Raw genomic sequence first — 21,603 nt, 5'->3', positions numbered from 1 at the left:
TTGCTCAAATCTTTTTATGGTTGATGCTAGATATATATGTTAACATGTGAAAAAAAATTGCATTTTTGTTTATTATGTTATGAGAATTGAAAATCGGGCAAGATGGCCTAGATTTTGTATTTTTTTGTGTTTTGTCTTGTCCAGGAACAAAAGTTATAGGTGATACAAAATTTTTAATTAATGTTTGGTAATGTTTTTTGCTCTGTTTTTTTTTTTACTTGTTGTGGACATGTCAAGCTATTCGCTATAAAATTGCCTAAATTTATTTTATTATTTAAGGTGCTTTATTTGATATTACAATGAACAAATAGGTTGGAATAGTATATATATGACTCATTATAATTTTTTTACAAATTCATTCTTAATGATTTTGAGGTCAGGTTTTGCATGTATTCAGGTAAGATATATATGAATACATTGAATTAATTTGAGGGCCAAATATTTAGTTTATAATTTTTTGTAGATTTTACAAGTTGGGTAAAATTTTGTTCACATAGTTCTTATGTGTTTGTTTTATTGTTCGGGTTCCAAAAGTTGACCCCACGAACATGAAACAGTTTCAGAAGTGAACTTTGTTTAAAATTGATTTGTTTGTGCACTATATATATGCCTAGTGTGGCGTTGAATTGTACTTTGACTTTTATGTATGATTCATATGCTTTAATGCATATATCATATGCTATTTTGATATATAACATGAATGTAATGTGTGCATGATGCTTTGACATATTGCATGATTAAGAGACATGCAAAATAATATTGTGATGTGCATTTGATGTGAATGAGTGTTATGTTGTGTTGTAAGGCATGAAAGATGCATGCACATTTAAATGCTCGAAAGAAAGTTTGTGGTTGTTGGATACCAATGTTGTGCCTTAAGTGAGATAATGCTTGAGCCCCAATTTGAGGCTATGGACCCCATGGGTTGGTTAAATGTGTTAAAGACATAAATTGATGACAAAATTAATGAAATAAATATGAAATATAAATTAATTTCCTTGTGCATACAAGGGTAAGCTGTACTATATGACTCTAAGAGTTATTTTATAGCCTAAAGGTTGGCTTTTCTCCAGCCATGGAGATAGGGGACATGACTATCATTGAGGTCTGTGGGGTAGTAGGTATAAGACTTCAAACTGGAGGCATAAGGCTTCAATTGGAGGTATTATGATATATTGGGTTTCTCTCTCGATGTTTGATCACCTCAAACTTGGGACTTGACAGGTATGCAAGACCAAGTTAATATGACACAAGTTTTTTTAATGTACACCTTGGGCCTTTGCCACTGAGTTCGGGTTATCTGTGTAGTACCCACATATTTGGTAAAAAGAAAAACAATATTGTATTGTGCATTTAGCTAAGGCAAGACATACATCATTTAAGTAAGAAAAGATAGCATAGATAAAAAGTTACTCATGCATAAGGGGTGAATTAGTGTTTCTAGTAAGCTCATGCATTGATTAATTGTTTACACATTGGTTATATGCTTATGCATAACTGATTATCTGTACTTGATTTTGTAGGTATTTGCATGTGTATTACAAATATACCCTTGATAATTGAATATTAAGCATGAGTGTGTTCTAATTTGATACCCTATGCATGAATGTGTTTATAATGTATGTAAGATTAAACTCTAGCATGATTGTTATTATGAAATGCATGTTTCATGTATGCATAGTACTTTATATGCATACATTGTTAGTGTTGTCCTACTGAAGCTCTGAATGAGTGTAAAACCCATAATTTTTTGATATTTTATGAGAAATAATGATGAATTTAAGGTTAAAATATTAGTTAAAATTAAGATAAAAAATAAATTATAATTCAAGCATTAATCAAGTTTTAGAATAAATTTTAATTTGAGAATTTATTCTAAATCAGGGTTTTGATTTCAATCAAATTTAATCTGGGTTTAAGCTGAACTTAACTAAAATTTAATTTGAGTTTTAATATTATTCCAGATTTGAATTGAGTGTATATTACAATTTGGAATCTTATTGAATCTCGATTTCAATTTCTAGAGTTTATCAAATTGGGATTTCAATTTGGGAAATTGAATCTAGATCAGATTTGGATTTAAATTCTGATTTAACAAATATGTCTTGAATATTATAATTAGATTTGAGTTTAATTCGAATCTAAATTAAGACTTAATTAAATGTTAATTCAAGTTTGAAATATACAATAATTTGTATTTTTGTTGACATTAAATTTGGAAATTATAAATTGAATTTAGAGGTAATACCTGTGAATCCTTTAGGGTATTTTTAATAAATAAAATAATAATCAATGATGAATTTTACAAAAAAAGAAGTGTAAAAATACAAATTAGTTTAAGATGAATTATAAGAAACATCTTATAAAAAATTAAAGTTGATTAAAGTTGATTTTAGTAAATTTTGCATTCAAAAATGAATTTATGAAAAGATAGAACTTAATAAAACAATTGGTAAATTTCATCAAAATAAAGTCAAATAGGATTTCATATGAATTTAGGATAACTTAATATGTATGTAATGTGAATTCAATAAATTTGAATTTAGTTTCATGAGTTTGAAATCTAATTTACAAAAAAATAAAATTCAATACTCAAAACGACAACGAGTCCTACCGACCCTAGTGAAAATCGCTTTTGAGGTTCATTTATGAGAAACCAACATTTTTAGGAAAGAAATTACATAATCTAGATAAGTTGAATATGATAATTCGTACTAAGTGATATACCATGGGTCATGAGAGACTTAGAAAAAAAAATTAAATATAGGAAATACACCCACACGCCCAAGGGACCTATCGACCCTAGTGAAACCCCCTTTGTCAAAATTTATTTATGAGAAATTTAATATTTGATTAGACAAAAAAAACTAATGAATAACAAATATAACTAAAATTTAAGTAGAGACACTCACCTACATGTAAACCTAATTTAAGTTTCATTTAGTGCCATTTCACTTAATCCTAAATTCTAGTTTTAAAAGAATTGAAATCTAAATTACAATTTAATTAATTAGAAATTAATTAAGTGGAATGAAAATTGTAATTAAACTAAATTTCATAAAAATGTAGGAGTCCGTAGGTGGATCGTCCCATCCTATATGGCACTCTTTTCAAACTTTAAAAAAAGTTAAAATGAAAATCTAACTTTAAAATCAAAAGTTTATAAAACTTACCAAAAAATAAGACATGAGTAGAAAAGTTAAATGTTTCGAAATGCCTAAGGAAAAACCTCCCAAGGGGTGAGGACGTCCCATCCTAGATATTTTTAGGATGGGCTGAATGTTAAAAAGAAAGGAAGACAAAAAAATAAGGAAAGTGTAAAAAGGGAAAAAAAAAGAAAAAGAATAACAAGTCAAACTTGCTTGCCAAGCAAGCAAGTTTGACAATATTATAATATGGAAAGAAACCAACTATTGCTAATGATGCATGGAGTAAGATGAATTGCATGTGAATTTCTCATAAATGCCATGACTGCTTGGAAAAAATCATTCAAATGACAAAACTTTTGCAACAAAAGAGGCAATCATTTTGAAATTTTTGAAAAAGTTTTATTTTTTTATTATCAAGTTTTTTTTTGGATTTTTTATTTTCTAATTTTTTGGGGTTTTCAAATTACTATTTACAAAAGATGATCAAACAACTTATTCATATTCCCAAAATATATGAGAATGATGAATGCATGACTTTGGATTGTAAGAGGTTGAGAGTAATGGTGTCGTTCTACCTCTTATGACTTTTTGACCTTATATAGAAAACATGGCGCGCTTTGGATCTGATCAAGTTATAGGCTTTAGGTGTTGTGAGGATAGGTCAATGACATTTTTCTCTTGATTCATATTTTGATTTTGTCCTCATCTTTTCAACCTCGATCTATCAAGGAAACACGAGTTGAACTTTTCCTATGATGTTGCCTCAAATGTGGCTTTGTGAAATGGCAGATGATATTGATCTTCCACCTTATTAAAAATATCCACTAAGGTTTGAGTTGAATATGTAAGGATCTTAGTTGCTTTATGAACACAGCTCAAGGTCCGGGTTGAGATTAGAAGGTTGATGACTAACATGAGCATATGTATGACGATGTTATATAATTTCTCAACAAATTTTGAGTTGTCATGCAGAGTCTCATCAACTGAACTTTTTCTTTCTCAAGTGAGACCTGGGGAATTTCAGCTTTATGAGAAATCTTCATGACATGATCTAGACAATTTATCTGAGTATGATTATCGATGTTTGCCAAGTTGGATGAGTCAAAATCTTCCATCACATCAACATATTCATGATCTTTCTCTTCGATGAAATTTCAAACACCTTTTCTTCCTTTAAGGCAGAAGAAACAATGATTGATTTCAACATAGTCGAACCTTTCTTTTTTGGGAGTCTTGGTAGGATTATCCTCTTATGGAGCCATGGAAGGACTTTAATCTTTTAAAGTCATGACATGACTTTTTATTCTTCTTTTATAATGACGGTCTCAATGGATGACTCAAACACAATTGCTTTTTCTGGGACTTGACCAGAAGTGTTCTCTTCTTTTTCCTTGATTGGAGTCTAATATTGGTGGACTTGAGGATAGGCAAGTTGTAGTGATTCAAACAACTGTGAGGCTTCTTTTTGATTAGCAAAGTCAATGTAGACTCAGGAAATTATGACCAAAATTTTCAATATTGCCTTAGGTCTGCTAATCATGTGGAGTTCCTCATTCTGAATGCAACTTGGTTCCTCCTGAACTTCTTCATTTTTCAAGATTAGTTCACCTTTGTCAAGGTGGTCCTGGATTATGTACTTAAGAGGAATACATTATTCAATGTCAAGACACATGGCCTGATGATATTTGCAGAATTTTGTGTGGTCCCTTTCTTTCATCTGAATAGGATTTGACACATTAGGCAATTCAAAATTTTTATTTTTCAACAAAATATACAGGACTTGAGATAGAGTCTGTTGGATCTTGGTGAACTCTCTATCGCTAGGCCATCTTGGAATTTGGGCTTGTCTCTGGTTTTGCTTTGGAGACTTGATTTTTTTATTTCTCTTCGATGAGTGGTCACACTGAATTGGATCTTGGGTAGATCTTTCCTTTTGGATCTATCATTTTCATATTAAGTGAACCAGAATCCCATCCTACATGCCCCCTTTAAAGTTTTATTCCATCCAACTAGTTACATCAATGAACTCCACAAAGGTGTTATATTTTTTAGTGGTGAGGAACCCCTTTAATGATCAAAGTAATGGCATGAGATTCAGTGATTGGATCCATCATACGTTGGTATATGGATCTCTATCAATTTATGAAATCTTGCACATCTTCATATTTCTTTTATCGAAGATCATATAATTGACTGATCGTCAGCAACACATTCACTTTGAACCTGAATCTCTCGATAAACAGATTCATTAGAGTCAGGAATTGTCGAATCTGATGGACATCCAAGGATGAGAACCAACACAAAGCTTCTCCTTTTATGCTCCTTAGGAACTATTGAATCAAAGCTCGATCATTGTTGAGACAATCAAAGCATATATTCAAGAACAGAGTGAGATCTAAAGGTTCAATATCTTGACCCAAAATAAAGTCTTGGATCTCATATGGTGTTCTTTCACCTTTGGTTATTTTCATCTAACAAGTCACATTTCTTAGTTCTTAGTTCATATTTTAGACGCTCCTCATACTCATTGGGTCAGGAATCAGTTCTCCTGACAACTGGTATCGCTGGTGATTATGGGATCCAGATGGATCGAACCTTTCAGATTGACACCTGTTATGCCTTGCACTTTTGGCTTTACTTGAAACTTCTCAGCTTAGCTTCATTTTCTATGAACTGTTGTTGTAGACCTTGCATGATGGTTCCCAAAACTTCATTGGAACTTTCGACGGCTTCCAAGACAGATTAATCTCTCACACCTTTACCTTTATTTGTTTCTGTGTATCAGATCTATTTCTTATCCTCTTCTTCTTCTTCTTCCAGTCCTGACTAATTCAAATCTTCCTCACTAGGTACAATGATGAATATCTCGCCAGATAAAAGTGCTTCTAGATGTTGCAGTGCAAACTTGACTAACAAGGCTCTTAACTCTTGAGTGCCTCTGGGTAGCTTCTCTGGATTCTTAAACGATTTTCAAGTTGCATACTTAGGTCAGTTAGTGACCCAAATATAAAATTAGGTTCCTTAGAGGAACAATGAGATCCTTTTGTGGAACCATGGTTTAGGATCTAGAAAAAACAAGTCCTTACAAGTCAAATAGCACACAGATCAAGATTTCAAAAATGGGTTTTTTAGTTCTTCTCGAATGCTCTACGAATCTGTGAGGTTTTCTCTAAATAGGTTCTATTGGGACGTGTTTTCTCTGCTTTGAACCTTTCGCGAAATACTCGAATTTAAGTTTTTGGTACTGTGAGTGTGTTATCAGTCTCTTTAGTCCACCACATATATACCCAAGTTGTAGGCTTATGGTACTATTGGGGGGATCTGAAGATCCAAATTATAGGATGGGTTGGAGGGTTTTGAAAATATACACATAAAATCAGAGTATCTACAATCAAAGTCCTAAGAAAGAGGATAAAGTATTGAGAACATGTGTGAAGCAATACACTATTTTCACCCAAAATGATTTCCTATTTTTGTTGAAAGTTCAATTTTTTCGTAAGAAGTTCTAAGTGATGTGATTCTCTAGCAAATTTGTCTATATTTATTTTCTTAAATCTAAAACAATAAAGTAAACATGTAATATGCCTATTGTTTCTACCTAGGAAAAACATAAAATGCACGCGAGAAAACACTAGTTGTGTCCAAAATAATTTTTACCTGAGAAAATAAAATAGATTAGATTTTGGATATAGACATGGATCTTATCCAAAAAGATATATCCAATCCAAACACAATATACAACACAAAAGACAAGATGAAAACACAGGTTATGGCAACCGGGGCTCTGAAACCCAAGAAATTTGGATCCAGTTCAAAGAAAGGTGTTTTTACCCAAAATCTCCTAAGTCTAGAAAACAATAGCAGATGTTGCTACTTGTTTTTGACTCAAAAGATTGTAAACTTTGAAAAAACATCCAATAGGAAAAAGAAAGCAAATAAAATTATCTTTCAAACGGTGTATAGTACGCTAGAAATGGACATACGGGTGCTAAGAATCACTTCTAAAGATGTGTTGGACAGACGTGAGGATGCCTATTTTGACTATTCTAACCTATTTTTCGGCCATCTGCACTAAAAAATCTGGAAAATAACATAAAAATAGAAATATAGGACTCTATTATCTTTTCAACATCACTGAGATGACAACGATATGCTGAGTGGTTGGAGGGATAAGTCTCTGAGAATGCTGAACGGTTGATTGTTTCACAAAACTAGAAAAATACTGATGGCAAATTTTGAACCAAAAAAATGAGCACTCTAGAGGAGTTTTTGATTCTGACTCAAAACTAGACAATCTTAGTTCTAGATCTAAGCTTTTTAATGAATAAAAAAATGTGCATTTTTATCATTGGATCATTAAGATGCGGATAAAAGATCAGGTACTTCTGGTAAAAATAATCACTAAAATGATTGTTTTTTATTGTTCATGTTGATTTTCAGAGGTTGTATGTATGAAATCTAAAAATGATCCAAACATGTGAAATGTAGTCATGTTCATCATCTTTTTAAAGAAGCTAAGAACGTGGAAAAGAGAGCTATGAATGCTGAGATACGGTTTTGTCACTGCGACAATACCAGACTTAGAAATAAGGAAAAACAAAATATATGAATTTGGATCCAGATCCAAAAACACACAAACGGATACCAACCTTGCAACGCTATCTCAACAACTTTGATCTTCAGATTAGATGAACTATCCCACAGTGATTGCTATTATGCGGATCCTTGATTTTTGAAAAAAAAAACATATAGGTTTTTCCATTGAAAATTTGTTTAGAAAATGAATCCAAGTTCCATATTCGAATTTGAGAAGATAATAGAAATCAATCTTCAAGACCTCGAGTCTTTCCTCCTTCGTTGAGCAGAGATCAGCCAGATCAGGGACGTCAGATTGTTGTTGTTGGATCTGTGTTGCGAAGAAGAAGCGTATCTCAAACACAAATGCTTAAAAAAATAAGTTTTGTGTGGAAACCACCAAAACTCAAAAAAAGACAAAGAAAACAACAAACATGCGAAAATTAGAATAATCTAAACTTATAAAACAATTTAAATGAACAACAAAATAAGCAAACCAAACTTACCATGAGCTTAGGTAGCCCTCTCTACGATCGATGAGCATAGAGGAACATGAACAACACTTCGGCAAGGTTCGAGCTCTAAAAGGGGTAAGTGTAACATTTATAATTTTTCTTTAATTTTAAATGAATAAAGATGTATTTTTATGAGTAATTTATAAGTGTGAATATTTTTAATTAAATTAGTATTCGATTCTCGGATAGTTTATTTATAAATTTTGGATATATTAAATATTGATCTAAACCCTAGAATTTAGTTTCAATATGGGTTTAGGTTTAATTTATGAATTTAGACTATTGATTTAAGAGTTTGAATTTGGATTCTTAATTGGGAGTTTGAATCAGATTTTTATTAGTGTTATGGATCCAATATCATGTGGATTAGACCCTATCTGAGATGCCACCCATGTGGGACCCACTTGGGATGTGAGAGCCCACATGAATGAGACTCTTAAATAAATGAGAGGAATCTAGAAGAGGGTGGTATGTCCCCACCTCTCTACCTCTTTAATTAATTAGTTGGTTAATTAATTAACTTAGTTAGAGTAGTTAGTTAAAATTAAAGTTAAAAAATGGGTAACCTAGTTAGGCGGGAACTCTAAAACATTAGGGGACTTAATTAAAATAAAAACATAAACAAGTTGGACTCCTCCCCCTATCCACATGATTTGGGGATAGGAGAGAGAGAGGTCATTTTAATTGGACTAAGGGATGACAGGGTTATAAAAGGGACCCCTCATAAGCCTGTTTCAATGCTAAATTAGACTCCATGATATGTTAATATGCTTGCATGGTGTGCTAATATGTTTGCATGATATTATGATGATATATTTATATTTAACATGACATAATATATGCGAAGCATGATGATATGCTTATGTGCACTGAATGCATGGTTGAATGAATATTGTAATGCATTTACGGTGTAACTTATATATTAATGCTATGTTTATTGCATGTATAAGAAATTGTTGTTTGGCCTATCTGAGCATGAAAATGCATGTGTGGATTGCATTTATTAGAATTCAATTGGACTAGATTAACAGATAAATGAGGCTTAAGGTGGCTTTGATTGTGCCTGAATTGACAGTCATTAATCCTATGAGTGGTTAAATGTGACAAGGCATGATTGGCAATAGAATTAATTGAATAAAAAGTGAAATGTGCACTAATTCTCTTGTGGCTTATAAGGAGAGTGTAAGTGGTACTTTTGGCTCTGTGAGATTTGTGTATAGCACATAAGATTACTTTTCTCAGTTATGGAGAGAGGAGACTAAGCTACGACTGCAGTCACAGGGTGATATGTACTTCAGCTGAATGAATATTGATATATCAGGTTTGAGGGTGTGGGTCTCTCTCGACATTGGATTGCCCCACCCCAAGACCCGAAGAGATATGCAAGGCCAAGTTAATAAGTCATAAATTATTTGAATATACACCCTGAGTCATTGTCTTCTACTCCGGTTGGGACTGTATAATACCTACAGTAAACAATTTTGTATTATGCACGTAGATAGAGCATTGCATGCATGCATCATCTAAGAAAAAAAAGATAATGAGAAAGATAAAAGCTACACATGCATTAAAGAGATGTTTGATGATTTTGGTAAATTTATGCATTGATTAACTGTTCATTCATTGATTAACTGTCCATGCATGAATGTGATATACATGTGTGAATTGTTAACTGTTATTATTTAGATGTACACGTGTTAATTGTTAAAATTGTATCTAGTTTTGATTAATGCATGTCATAGTTAAGTTATTGAATAAATAAAATTATTTGATGATGTTTTAGTTTGTGCAATGTTTATTTGTGAGATTTTTTATGCTTAGGGACATTCTCACCCTATATAATTTTAACATTTTAGGTAAGGAGACTTGTTAGATGATTCTTGTCGAATTTTGCAAACTGGATTGATTGAGTCTTGTTTTGGGATGCTATATGGGTTTTGGCACTAGACTCTGAGATTGGCTTATTGGTTTTGAACCTGACCTATTATGAATATTTTAATTTAATTCATTATGAATGATGAGTTTTAAATTTATAAAATTTATTAGATTAGTTGTTGGTTTGATATTGTGTCTGTAACATTCTCGATTTCACGTTTTCCATGCTCTTTCTATTTTCATGATAAGAGATTTTTGTCCTTGGATGTCTCTTTCTTGAACTGGTTATAGATAGTTATTAAACGCTAACACTTGCACACAAGCTGACTCCTTAGAGCTTAGTTCAGTTAGAGTAATGTCATCGATAAGGCCTTGCATAAAAAAAATTACTCTAAAAATTGAGTTATAAATCGAAGGCGTTACATTTTTCCTTGGTTGTTTTGTCTTGAGACCGATGGTTGGTTGTCGGCAAGACCTCCCACTTTGCATGGCTACTCACTATGTCAGGGAGAGCCTCATGTGAAACAAGGTTCCTTCTTTGTCTTGAGACATATGGTTGGTCATCGACAAAACCCTCCCACCTTGAATGGCTGGTCATTAAGTTAGGGAGTGAGGAACGTTTGAAAATGCATGTTGACAACATAATCATTTTTCTGTCCAAGATGATAATATCAACTTCAAGTAAGCTAATGTCAAGTGAATTTTGCATTATTTTTTTTCAAAAAAAATTGATCATTCATGAGTTAGAAAATTCATCTTGAGAACTTGCTTCAGGATCATCTTGATCAAAATGGGTCAAATCAAAATATTTTATCATGCATCATCATGTCATGTTATATGTATTTTTCTGCATGTTACTAACAAATTTTATTGCAGTTAACATAGTGCTTAGGAACCCAACTGCCCTGTGTCTCATTAGGAAAAGCCTACCCATTCCTATCTTAGGATAATCATGTAGATAGATGGACATTAAGTCCATAGGTTGTCCCACATATTGATGGAGTATTATGAAACCCTTCTCTTGAGTGCATAAACCATCCTAAACCCCATCTTTTGTCCTATGAGATGTATCTTTGAACATGAGTTTTTTCATGTTTTTCAAAAAAACCCCAAAATATCTCAAATAAAGTTTTTTTTCAATTTTTTCTCAAAAAACTTATCGCTATATTTGACTGTTCAAAAAGAAGTCTTTATCTTTGGCAAAATCATCACCAGTCTTTTGTGTGATTCTTAAGCAATAAGACACTTGTTTTGTTTTTTCTGATCTTGCTCAAACAAGACTTCCCGCTCAAAGCACCGAGTTCAAGGGAAAGCCCTCATGTGGAACAAGGTACTAGCTTAGTTTACAGTCCAACCACATTTGGCCAAACCTCTCAGCCTATATGATAGGCACAACAAGGAATCCCTCATGTTAAGCTACGTACACATCTCCAACTATCTTTTTGCACCACCAAGCCATCTATAACTTTGTCTTTGTCAATCTCATTTTTTTTAAACTTTACAAGATCAGATATTTTTTTGCTCTTTTCCATCCAGCGTGTCAACTTCTTTGTTGTCGATCAAGTTTTGCATGCTCACCAATAAATATGAGCATCTGTAGACACAAATTTTGACCAAGTCATTTCATGTCATGAGTTGCGTACCAAAAATCCAATGTTTTTGGCATATTTCAAGATTCTGCTAACTTTAACTGCATTTTGGCTCTCAAGACGACATCTTGAAGGATTTTGTCAAAAAACAATTAATCTAGATGTTTTCATTTTTTCAACTAACCAAAAATCAAGTCGATACGACTTCAAAGTAGAAAGTTATGATCAAAACAAGATGACTTGTTTAGTTAAAAACTTGTTTTTAGGTAGGTCATGCTTTAAGAGCATTTTTAACCCTCAAATATATCAAATTTAGTTTTTTACTCAAAAAAATGAATTAAAGTTAAGGATATTAACTTTTCAACACAATAAAAATTACCTCAAACGAATATTTGGATTGAAAGTTATGGCAAGTTGGCCTATCAAACATATTTTTGTCGATTTTTAATAACATGAAATCATTTGTCGTTATTACTCTTTGGTAAAGATATAACAATAAATCATTAACTCTTTTTTGTTTTGTTAACTCTTTTATCATTAACTCTTTCTACGTCAATAAATGTTGCAGCTTCAAGATTGGTGCATCCCGCACATTTTTGTCCATTTTTTAAGAGCAAGGACACCCCCCTCACTTAATGACCTCCATTAAAAAGAAATCCTATCATCTAATCTCCTCTTTGAGATTAAATCTCAGCCATCAGTTCAAATCCTTTGAATTTCAGTCATTAATCCTTCTATGAATCTTAGATATGTAAGAACATATCCAGATACACTTCAAAACCTGCAAATAGGAGAGTCATTCACCCTATTTAGAGGATTTGAAATCAAACTCTCAAATAACATTACTCTATAACCTTACCAAAGTGTTGTCCATGTTCCCCCGCACTCAGTGATCGTGTAGAGGGGTACCTAAGCCCATGGTAAGTTTGGTTTGCGTATTTCATTGCTTATTTAAATTATTTTATGCATTTTATAAGTTTAGATTATTCTAATTTTTGAATGCTTGTTTTCATTGTCTATTTTCAAGTTTTGGTGGTTCCCACACCAAACTCGTTTTTTCAAGGCATTCGTGTATGAGATACGCTTCTTCGCAATACAGCTCTAACAACAATGATCTGACATGTTTGATCCAGCTGATCCTTGCTCAATGGAAGAAAAAATGCTCGAGGTCATGAAGAACAATTTTCATTATCTTCTCAAATTCTAATATAGATCTCAAATCCATTTTCTAAACAAATTTTCAGTGAAAAAAGCTGCATTTTTGCTTTAAAAAATCAAAGATCCACAGGTTCCAATAACCAAGAGTTAGTCATATTTTTACCAGGGGCAAACGATGTGTATGACCAAATAAAGGGCCATGAAACATACAAAGAAGATGAGGGACATGAAGTTCAGTTTGTCCCTCAAACATCCATAAAGTGAAAAGTTGCCATACCTGGATCCGTGTCTTAATAAGAATGACCCTATTCAGTTGGTCAATTTGGGACGGGCAGGCGTTTCACCTTTCATTTTCTTTCTTGAGGAAACCACTTGGTGTTTAATCAACACCTACTATTTTTAACAAATTAGATAAGTGTTATTTTTAACTCTTTGAAATGATTTATTTGCCTTTAACTTTAGCTTCAAAAAGACTGAATATTATAAAGAAAGGAAATAAAAGAAGTAAACATATCGTTTTAAAGAATTAACTAGAGTTACATGATATAAAGGGACCAACAGGGGCTCCGATTGTCTGGTAGGAGCAGTTAGTGCACGTTACCTTGTGTTGGGACGTTGCAAGCTCAAATCCCAATGGTATGTCTTGTAAATGGTGGGTCTGCCTAACCCCAACTTGCTTATAAAAAAAACTAGAATTATATGATATAAAAAGCAACTCAGCTGAACACACACGCACACACATCTCTCTCTCTCTCTCTCTCTATATATATATATATATATAATATTAAGTAAGCAATATTTGGAAAATGGAATGTCTAAACATAGTTTTACTATACATTAGGCTCTTATATGCAAATTACCTTTTATTTTCTTTAAACAACGAAGGGAGTTTGATGAGGCGTGGTATGGTGATCGGGCAAGCGTACTTAACAAAGTAATTGGTCCCATTGAGAATGTCACGCATCCTATGTACTCCTGGCCCACTAGGTTAACAACGTTAAGATGTTCTCTTGATACAATAAAAGGAGATGTCTGCTTGGGGTGGGACGTTGCAGATTAAAAAACCCAGTGGTACATTGGGGGCGGTCTAACCCCAGCTTGCCTTTCATAAAAAAAATTAAATGAAAAATAAGGATATTCCTACCTGCTCCTCGCTTTCTGAACCTTCACCATCTCTCTCTCTCTCTCTCACTCACTCTCAGCTCATTCTCATAACTCTCGCTGTCGAGTTCGTCCCTTGCTTTCTTCCTATTGAGGTCTGAACTTCTCACTATCTTTTTCTCCCTATTTCTGTCTACTATTCTTTCCCTTTCTCACGACTCTCACAATAGAGCTTGTCCTTCGCTTCTCCCCTTGTTGATTCTGAACCCCTCACCATCTTTCTCTCCGTCTCACTCGGCCTATTCCTATATCCCTCACTCACGGGTCTTAACATCATTCTCTTGCTCTCTCTGAGCCATCTCTCTCATGGTTAACAACCCACACCAGACTACTCATCTCTCTCTCTCTCCACTTAGCAAACCCACTTGCTCCAGCAATGCTGCTTACCAAACAGAGGATGTGAATAGGGATGGCAGTAGACTGGGGTGGGTGCAGGGAACAAGGTTTCCATCTCTACCCGGTCACAAAATTTTGCCCTCCATCTTTACATGGGTTTTAATTTTAACCTCCATTTCTGGTTTATTCTTCGTTCCTGTCCTCTAACCTTGATACAAACATGGTGAGGCGGGCTCCATTTCTTCAGTCCTTCAACCACTGCTGCCTTCCGCCGTTAAAGGAAGGAGAGAAGAGAAATGGGAGCTCACTCGTTAGAAGAATAAAAAAGAAAAGAAGAGAAATAGGAGTTATATGATTTTATAATATGTATAAAGGTATAATAATAATTTTCTTAACAGAAAAGGGGGGGGGGGCAGGGCAGGGGCAAAAGTAAGTTCATCCGTGTTGATTTTAATCTCCATCCCTAGTCCATTCCCCATTTCATGTCCTCCATCCTTGGTCCAAACGGGGTGAGGCCCGTTTCCCTTTGGTCCACAGGCATCCCTAGATGTGATTGCCCGGTGTACAAGTTCCAGGAGAATGAGTTCTTGCAAATGTGGACAAAGTTGAGGATTGTGAAGTAGGTCTTCGATTTCTCAAGCATCTAATCATAAGAGCCCAATCAACAAGCTGAAGGTGTGATCAAGTTTAGGGATTTTTCTACCTATTGATCTTAGCTTGCTTTCTCCTATAATCATTAGATTCGATGATCAGACCTAGGTATCTTGTAAAATATCTGGGCTGCAAAAAAACAAATTGTTGCAACATGCAGTGTTTTTTTATATTGGATACACAAATTTTCTCGAGAAAAAAACACCTAAAATTTACAACCAACAAAAAGTGCAGAAAATCATTGCAAGTAACCGCCATTAATTACTGTCATGATTATTTATTTTCTGAATTGTTAATTCAAACGAGTGCCTTTTGTAATTATATTTTGTTTTGGTACAGAGTCTAGAAAAAAAAGATTGACACAAAAAATACTGCGACTTCAAATAAGTCTATTAGTTTGTTTTGTTTTTAATGCAGAGGAAGATGTACGAAGTTGACTCATAAAGTTACATAGTTAACATTGGAAATTAATGATGATGTTTAAAGCTCACGTGAAACAATTAGAACTTTAGCGAGTTGTTTTAAAAGGTGGCCTATAGGAAGTGTTGTGGTTGTAGGGCCCAAACACGAATTCGAAAAGAGGTTCGACTCTGATTGAGCTTCAGAGAGAGAACACATTACCTAATGGTAAGCAAAGGTGCAACCAACCAACAAGAAGATTTGCGTAGTTCAACGATGTACCTATGTTAACGGAGAGAGTTTGAGATGATCTTGTTAACGAGAAACAATCTTAGTGCACAAAAATATGCAAAACCATAACAAGAGAATAATAACATTTATGTCTACAAATAAGAACAATGTGTGCAACAAAATCTCCCTCTTTCAATCACCTATATGTGTAACCAAGGAAGCACATCTATGATGGTCTTCAATGGAGGAACAACCCTTGCTCCCAATGGTTCACCCTCGCTCTTGTCCCTCTTGTTTTTCCTCACAAAAACCCCCTCACAATACCACCATCATATAAAAAGTGAGAGGCCCTCTCTCTCTCAAGTACTTTCCTCAATGCATAAAAAAAGTCAACAAAAGAAAAAACAAAATAGAATTTCACGAAGACTCTGCACATGATATGACATGTTTGTCCCATAATGAACAAATTCTGGGCATATCATCACAATTTTCACCTTGGCTTGAATGCTCATAGTGGCCCAATCATCTCTTTTTCAGCTATGCCTCCTCTCCCTAGAGCTAACAATGTCTAACACGAGACGTTTATCAGTCACTTGTTTCGTCATCATGTTTACAGGGTTCTCCCTAGTAGAAATCTTCTCATCTTCAATAAACTCATGAATTTTATGGTACCAGATCTCAATATACTTTGACCTTGCCAAGTCGATTGCACTCTTGTTATCACAATGCACAAATACCTTCTCTTGTGAGATGCCAAGTTCACTAACCACACCCTTCAACCAGATAACTTATTTTGTTGTCTTAATTGTTGTCAAATACTCTCCTTCAGTGAACACATAACCTGTCAATGGGCATTATGCACCTCCACCTTTATCCTTCTGAAACAATAACCCAATATTTGTAGTACCTCTCAAATAATATATAGTCCATTTTATTGCATCCCAATGAGCCTTACCTGAATCAGTTGTATACCTAATAACAACACTTACAATATCTGGACGGATGAATACTATAACATACATCAAGCACCCAACTGCACTAGAAGGGAATTTTCTTAATGCATTCTCTTTCTTTTTCATTCTTAGGACATTGATTCTTACTTAACTTCAACTGATTCCCAAGAGGTGTGCAATGAGGTTTAACACCATTCATATTGAACCTCTCCAACACCTTTATATATCTGCCTTGTCTTGCCAAACTTTCTATTGCTTCTAATCTTCATACCACGGATCATTTTCGTAGCACCTAGATCCTTCATTTTAAATTCAGAACAGAACATATTCTTTAAAACATTAATATAAAAAATATTCTTTGTTGTAATCAACATATAAAGCCATCAACTAACTTATGATAATAAACACATGAATCATAATTACTACGAACATAACTATAACTATGCTTAATCATGCAAGTATCAAACCTTTTATACTATTGTCTACGAGACTGCTTAAGCCCATAAAATGACTTTCAACTTACAAATATGGTTTTCATGGCCCTTCTTATAAAAATTTTCTGGTTTGTTCATGTAAATGTCATCTTCTAAATCATCATGGAGCAAAGTTGGTTTGATATCCATTTGTTCTAACTCCAAAAAAACATAGTACCGAAGCTAGTAATAAACAAATAGAGGCATGTTTTACAACTAAAAAGATACCTCATTATAATCAAATACCTTATGAGAAAATCCCTTTGCAATCAACCTAACTTTATATTTAGTAGATTCTCCTTCATGGGGTGTTTCTTTTTTTTGGAACACCTATTTGCACCTAATGACCCTTTTACCCTTTAAAAGTTCTACCAAGTCCCATATATGATTCTTATGCAAAGAATGCATCTCATCCTTTATAGCATCCAATAACTTTAAATTGTCTTCAGCTTCAATGACTTCTTGATAAAGTGTATGGATCCCCAGATCCAACTGAAACTGCATAAGCAATTACATCATCTTTTCTATAGTGAATAGGTGGCTTGAATTTTCTTCTTGGTCTATCCTTTGTAATCAAATATGAAGGCACATCTTGATGTGAAACATCAACCAGTGAATATGCTTCTGACAACTCTTCTCTAGATATTTCTCCATTATCTTTGTTTTGTTCCTCTAGCTCCACTTGCACCGAAACTTTATCATATTTCTTATTTTTTACTTCACTTCCATTTGCCTTCAACATACCGTTCTCATTAAAGACCATATCATGACTAAGAATAATCTTTTTTACAACAGAATTCCAAAGTTTATAGCCCTTAACACCTTTAACATAGCCCACAAAAATATATTGATGAGACTTATGATCTAACTTGGTATGTTGTCCATCCTGCACATAAACATATGTAGGACACCAAAAAATCTTCAAATTTAAGTAATCTTCAGGCTTGTCACTCCATACCTCTTTTGGAGTCTTCAAATCTTCATGTGTTGTAGTAGATGATCTATTAATCATGTTATTATATTAACTACCTCACCCCAAAACTCCTTGCCAAGATTTGTATACAATCTCATGCATCTAACCCTCTCTAGCAGTGTCTTGTTCATCTTTTCTGCCACTCCATTTTGTCGATGAGTCCCAAGAGTAGTAAAGTGATATGTGATATCTTCTTTCCTGAAAAAGTACTTGAACTCATCAGAAGTAAACTCACCCCATTATTTGTCATTAGGTACTTGATGTATTTCCTAATTTGCTTTTCTACTTCAACCTTTCATTCTTTAAACTTCACAAATACCTCTGATTTGTGCTTCAGAAAGGTCACCCAAACCTTACGAGAGTAGTCATCTATGAATGACATAAAGTACTCTGCATCACCTTTAGTGTAACGACCCCAACTCATAACCCTTAAAAACATATTTTTTTTTAACCATTGCAAAAATATTCCTAGAAACCCGGGGCCTTTACAGTTTCACTTACAATTGGATAACTCAATCAACCACAAGAGATCTTACACTTATCATCCAAACCATATCAAACCAAATTTTATTAATTAAAAAATAATAGTCATGAGACAACTGCATAAGAAATTAGAGTGCATAGACAATTAAATGTAAGAAAAAAGTAAAGAAAAACAGAGTCACATTGTCCATCTGTGAAGCTGTCTAGCAAACGTGTAACACTCATAGCTCTCCTAGAAATGAGTTACTTCATTGATCCCCTAAGACTGTGAAAAACAACAAAAGTAGGGGTGTCAAAAATCTGAGAAATTTTGTGTATGAATCTCTCTAATGAAATAAGTAAGCATAAAAAATACAGATAAGAATTCATATAATAATTTAGAGAAATGCTATTGCAATAAGAACATGGTTTAAATAAGCATTTAAAACATTTAACATATAACAAGATAAAATATTTTGCATTCAATCATACAGGGCAAATAGAGAAGGAGGTAAATATGCATGATGTCTGTGTACATGCATGAATACTTTATTATCTTTGATCAAGTTTTCTTATTATATGCATGCTCCTATTAAATGCACATAATTTAAGTTTCTATTTTTATTACCATTGTCCGTGGATATACCAAATGGGTAAAATTTCATGAGGTTAAGTAGGGTTTCCAGGGTAACTTAATACATAAGTTGTATTTTATTATTGGGTTCCAAACTTAGTCATCAACCAAATAACCTTTAGAATATTAGACTTCAACATCTAATGTCGGGACACTAAGGACCTCCACATCCAATAATGTCACTTTCTTGGTATACCAAAACAACAGATGTGTCTACACACCACCCTAGGTAAAGTGACATTCTCCTTAAAATTATAGTCAAGAAAAGAACCTCAATATCGGGTTTAAGGGTAATCAATAATGCACACAATGTTTTTGTATCCTCGTAATTCCCCAAAACCGAAACTCTAAGATTCTCATTCTAACGACAGAAGATCTCAAAACGTATATTACATTGCTATGCAAACAAAAACACAAGCTCGTATATTCCCTTGCGGGAACCATCACAGGACCTTCGCCCGCAGAAAAGCACAAAACAATGCAATATAGCACAACATTAATATGATTTTTACGATGCATTTAAAGTAAATAAAGGAGCAAACCAAAGCTTGGGGCCCACCAAGCCCACGATAATTCACTTCAATCATCGATGCACCACATGCAAAAACCACAACAATAAGCCATTTCTGAAATAAATCACATGCCTTCCAAGTGCACATTTATATATACCATTAAGGATGTGCATAAAAACCAGAATATGCATATGCATGAGTTCATAACTTCATATTCATTGCATGCTTTTATTAAATCCATATACTTATGACAAGTGCACATACATGCAAACCCACATAAACTTCATGTATGCACATGCCTAGAGACAAGCTTGAAATAATACTTTGCATAAGGATTTCATAATCAGCTAGTGCCTAAGAACAATTTTGATCTTAACATGTGACAAGTACATTCACAAAAACTCTGGAAATTCACATGTATGCACCGTATACTTTTTTTTTTTTTTGCAGAAATTACACTCAGCCGGCTCGGATCTCCAACAGGCCCAGCCGACCCTAGTCGGTTGGGTCAGGTCTGGTCAACCCCGGGCCTGTGTGTGTGTGCTATCAGGGCATGGTTGACAGCCCCACAAGCTTTAAAAAAATAAGATTTTAAAAGAAATTTTATTTTTAAAATCCCCCTTCTTTTTTTTCTTTGTTGCTGAACCTGAGCCCTGTGGCTCAGCAGGCCCTACCAGGCTGGCTGGACTCAGTCCAGCCGAGCCTAGCAAACCTGTCAAAGCATTGACAGGTCAGCCAAGCATGGCTTGGCTGGTCTTCGACCAGACTGTGAGACAAAAAAAAAGTCCCATGCACTACCCAGAAAATAAAAAAAAAATCTTTTCTTCAAAACATGTATGGACAATGCATAACTCATGAATAAAAACATATTGGAAACATAATCAGACTTGCACAGTCATGCATCAACAAGATTCATAGCTCAACTGTACATGATAAAGCACGATCACATCCACATGTGCTTACAAAATAAATTGGAGCACGAGCATGCTCATAAATATAACATGAACATTAAGCTTACTTGTGAATACTTACTCAACAATGCATGCATATTCATTTTTCAATAAGCACACCATTGCACACACGTTTTCTGAAAAATACATGCATACAATATGATTCCAACATATATTTTCATGCATCTATCCAATCCATATCATGATCCATCCATAGGAATCGATATCCATCAAAGAGGGTTCTAAAAGAACCACTCCTACATCAATAAAAATTATGTTATAACATGCACAATTTTTTTTTTCATGAAGAAGATGAAAGAAAAACAAGAATTCAGCCATGGAGGAAGATCCATGGATCATCTTCCATGCGTTTTTGAGAAATCAACTATATAAACATTTTTTTCATGGATTTTCATCCAAGATATTGCATAAAATAGAATCGGCATTCTATTTCTCACTTATATTCAAAAGAGGAGACTCGTACCTTTGCAAAAATTGAAAGAACAATGAGAAACAATGGTGAAAAAGACTGAATGGGCCGGAAAAGAGGGCTCCTCCTTCTTTCTCTCTTTTCCTCTCTTTCTATTTTCTTTCTTTCCTTTCCCCTCTTTTTTTTATATAAAGAGAGTGAGAGGGGGGTGACGCCCCCACCTTCTCCAGCCCTTTCTAAAAGGGCTGGAGAATGAGAGTTTCTAAAAATTTGAAACTCTCTCTCTTGTTTCCAAAATTTTCTAAATTCCTCCTATTGACTTTTTTTCAAAACTTTCCAAATTTCTAAAATCCTTTCTTAATCCTTCTTGAGTCTTCTTAGGTAAGCATGATGACTCTTTTAAGAAGTCCTAATCAGCCCTAAATCAAAATTTCAGAATTAATATAATATAATATAATATAATATAATTAATTAATTTTGAATTTCCAAAGTTGGTTTAATTACCTTAGGAGTCTTTCTAACTCTAGTTAGCTATGATTTAAAGATTTAAACTGAATTTACAACTACATTTTTATTG

The sequence above is a fragment of the Nuphar pumila genome, chromosome 2 (assembly GCF_984573655.1).
Source record: "Nuphar pumila chromosome 2, dmNupPumi1.hap1.1, whole genome shotgun sequence".
NCBI classification, from domain to species: Eukaryota; Viridiplantae; Streptophyta; class Magnoliopsida; order Nymphaeales; family Nymphaeaceae; genus Nuphar; species Nuphar pumila.
The sequence above is the reverse complement of the archived record's forward strand: the minus strand, read 5'-3'. Positions refer to the sequence as shown.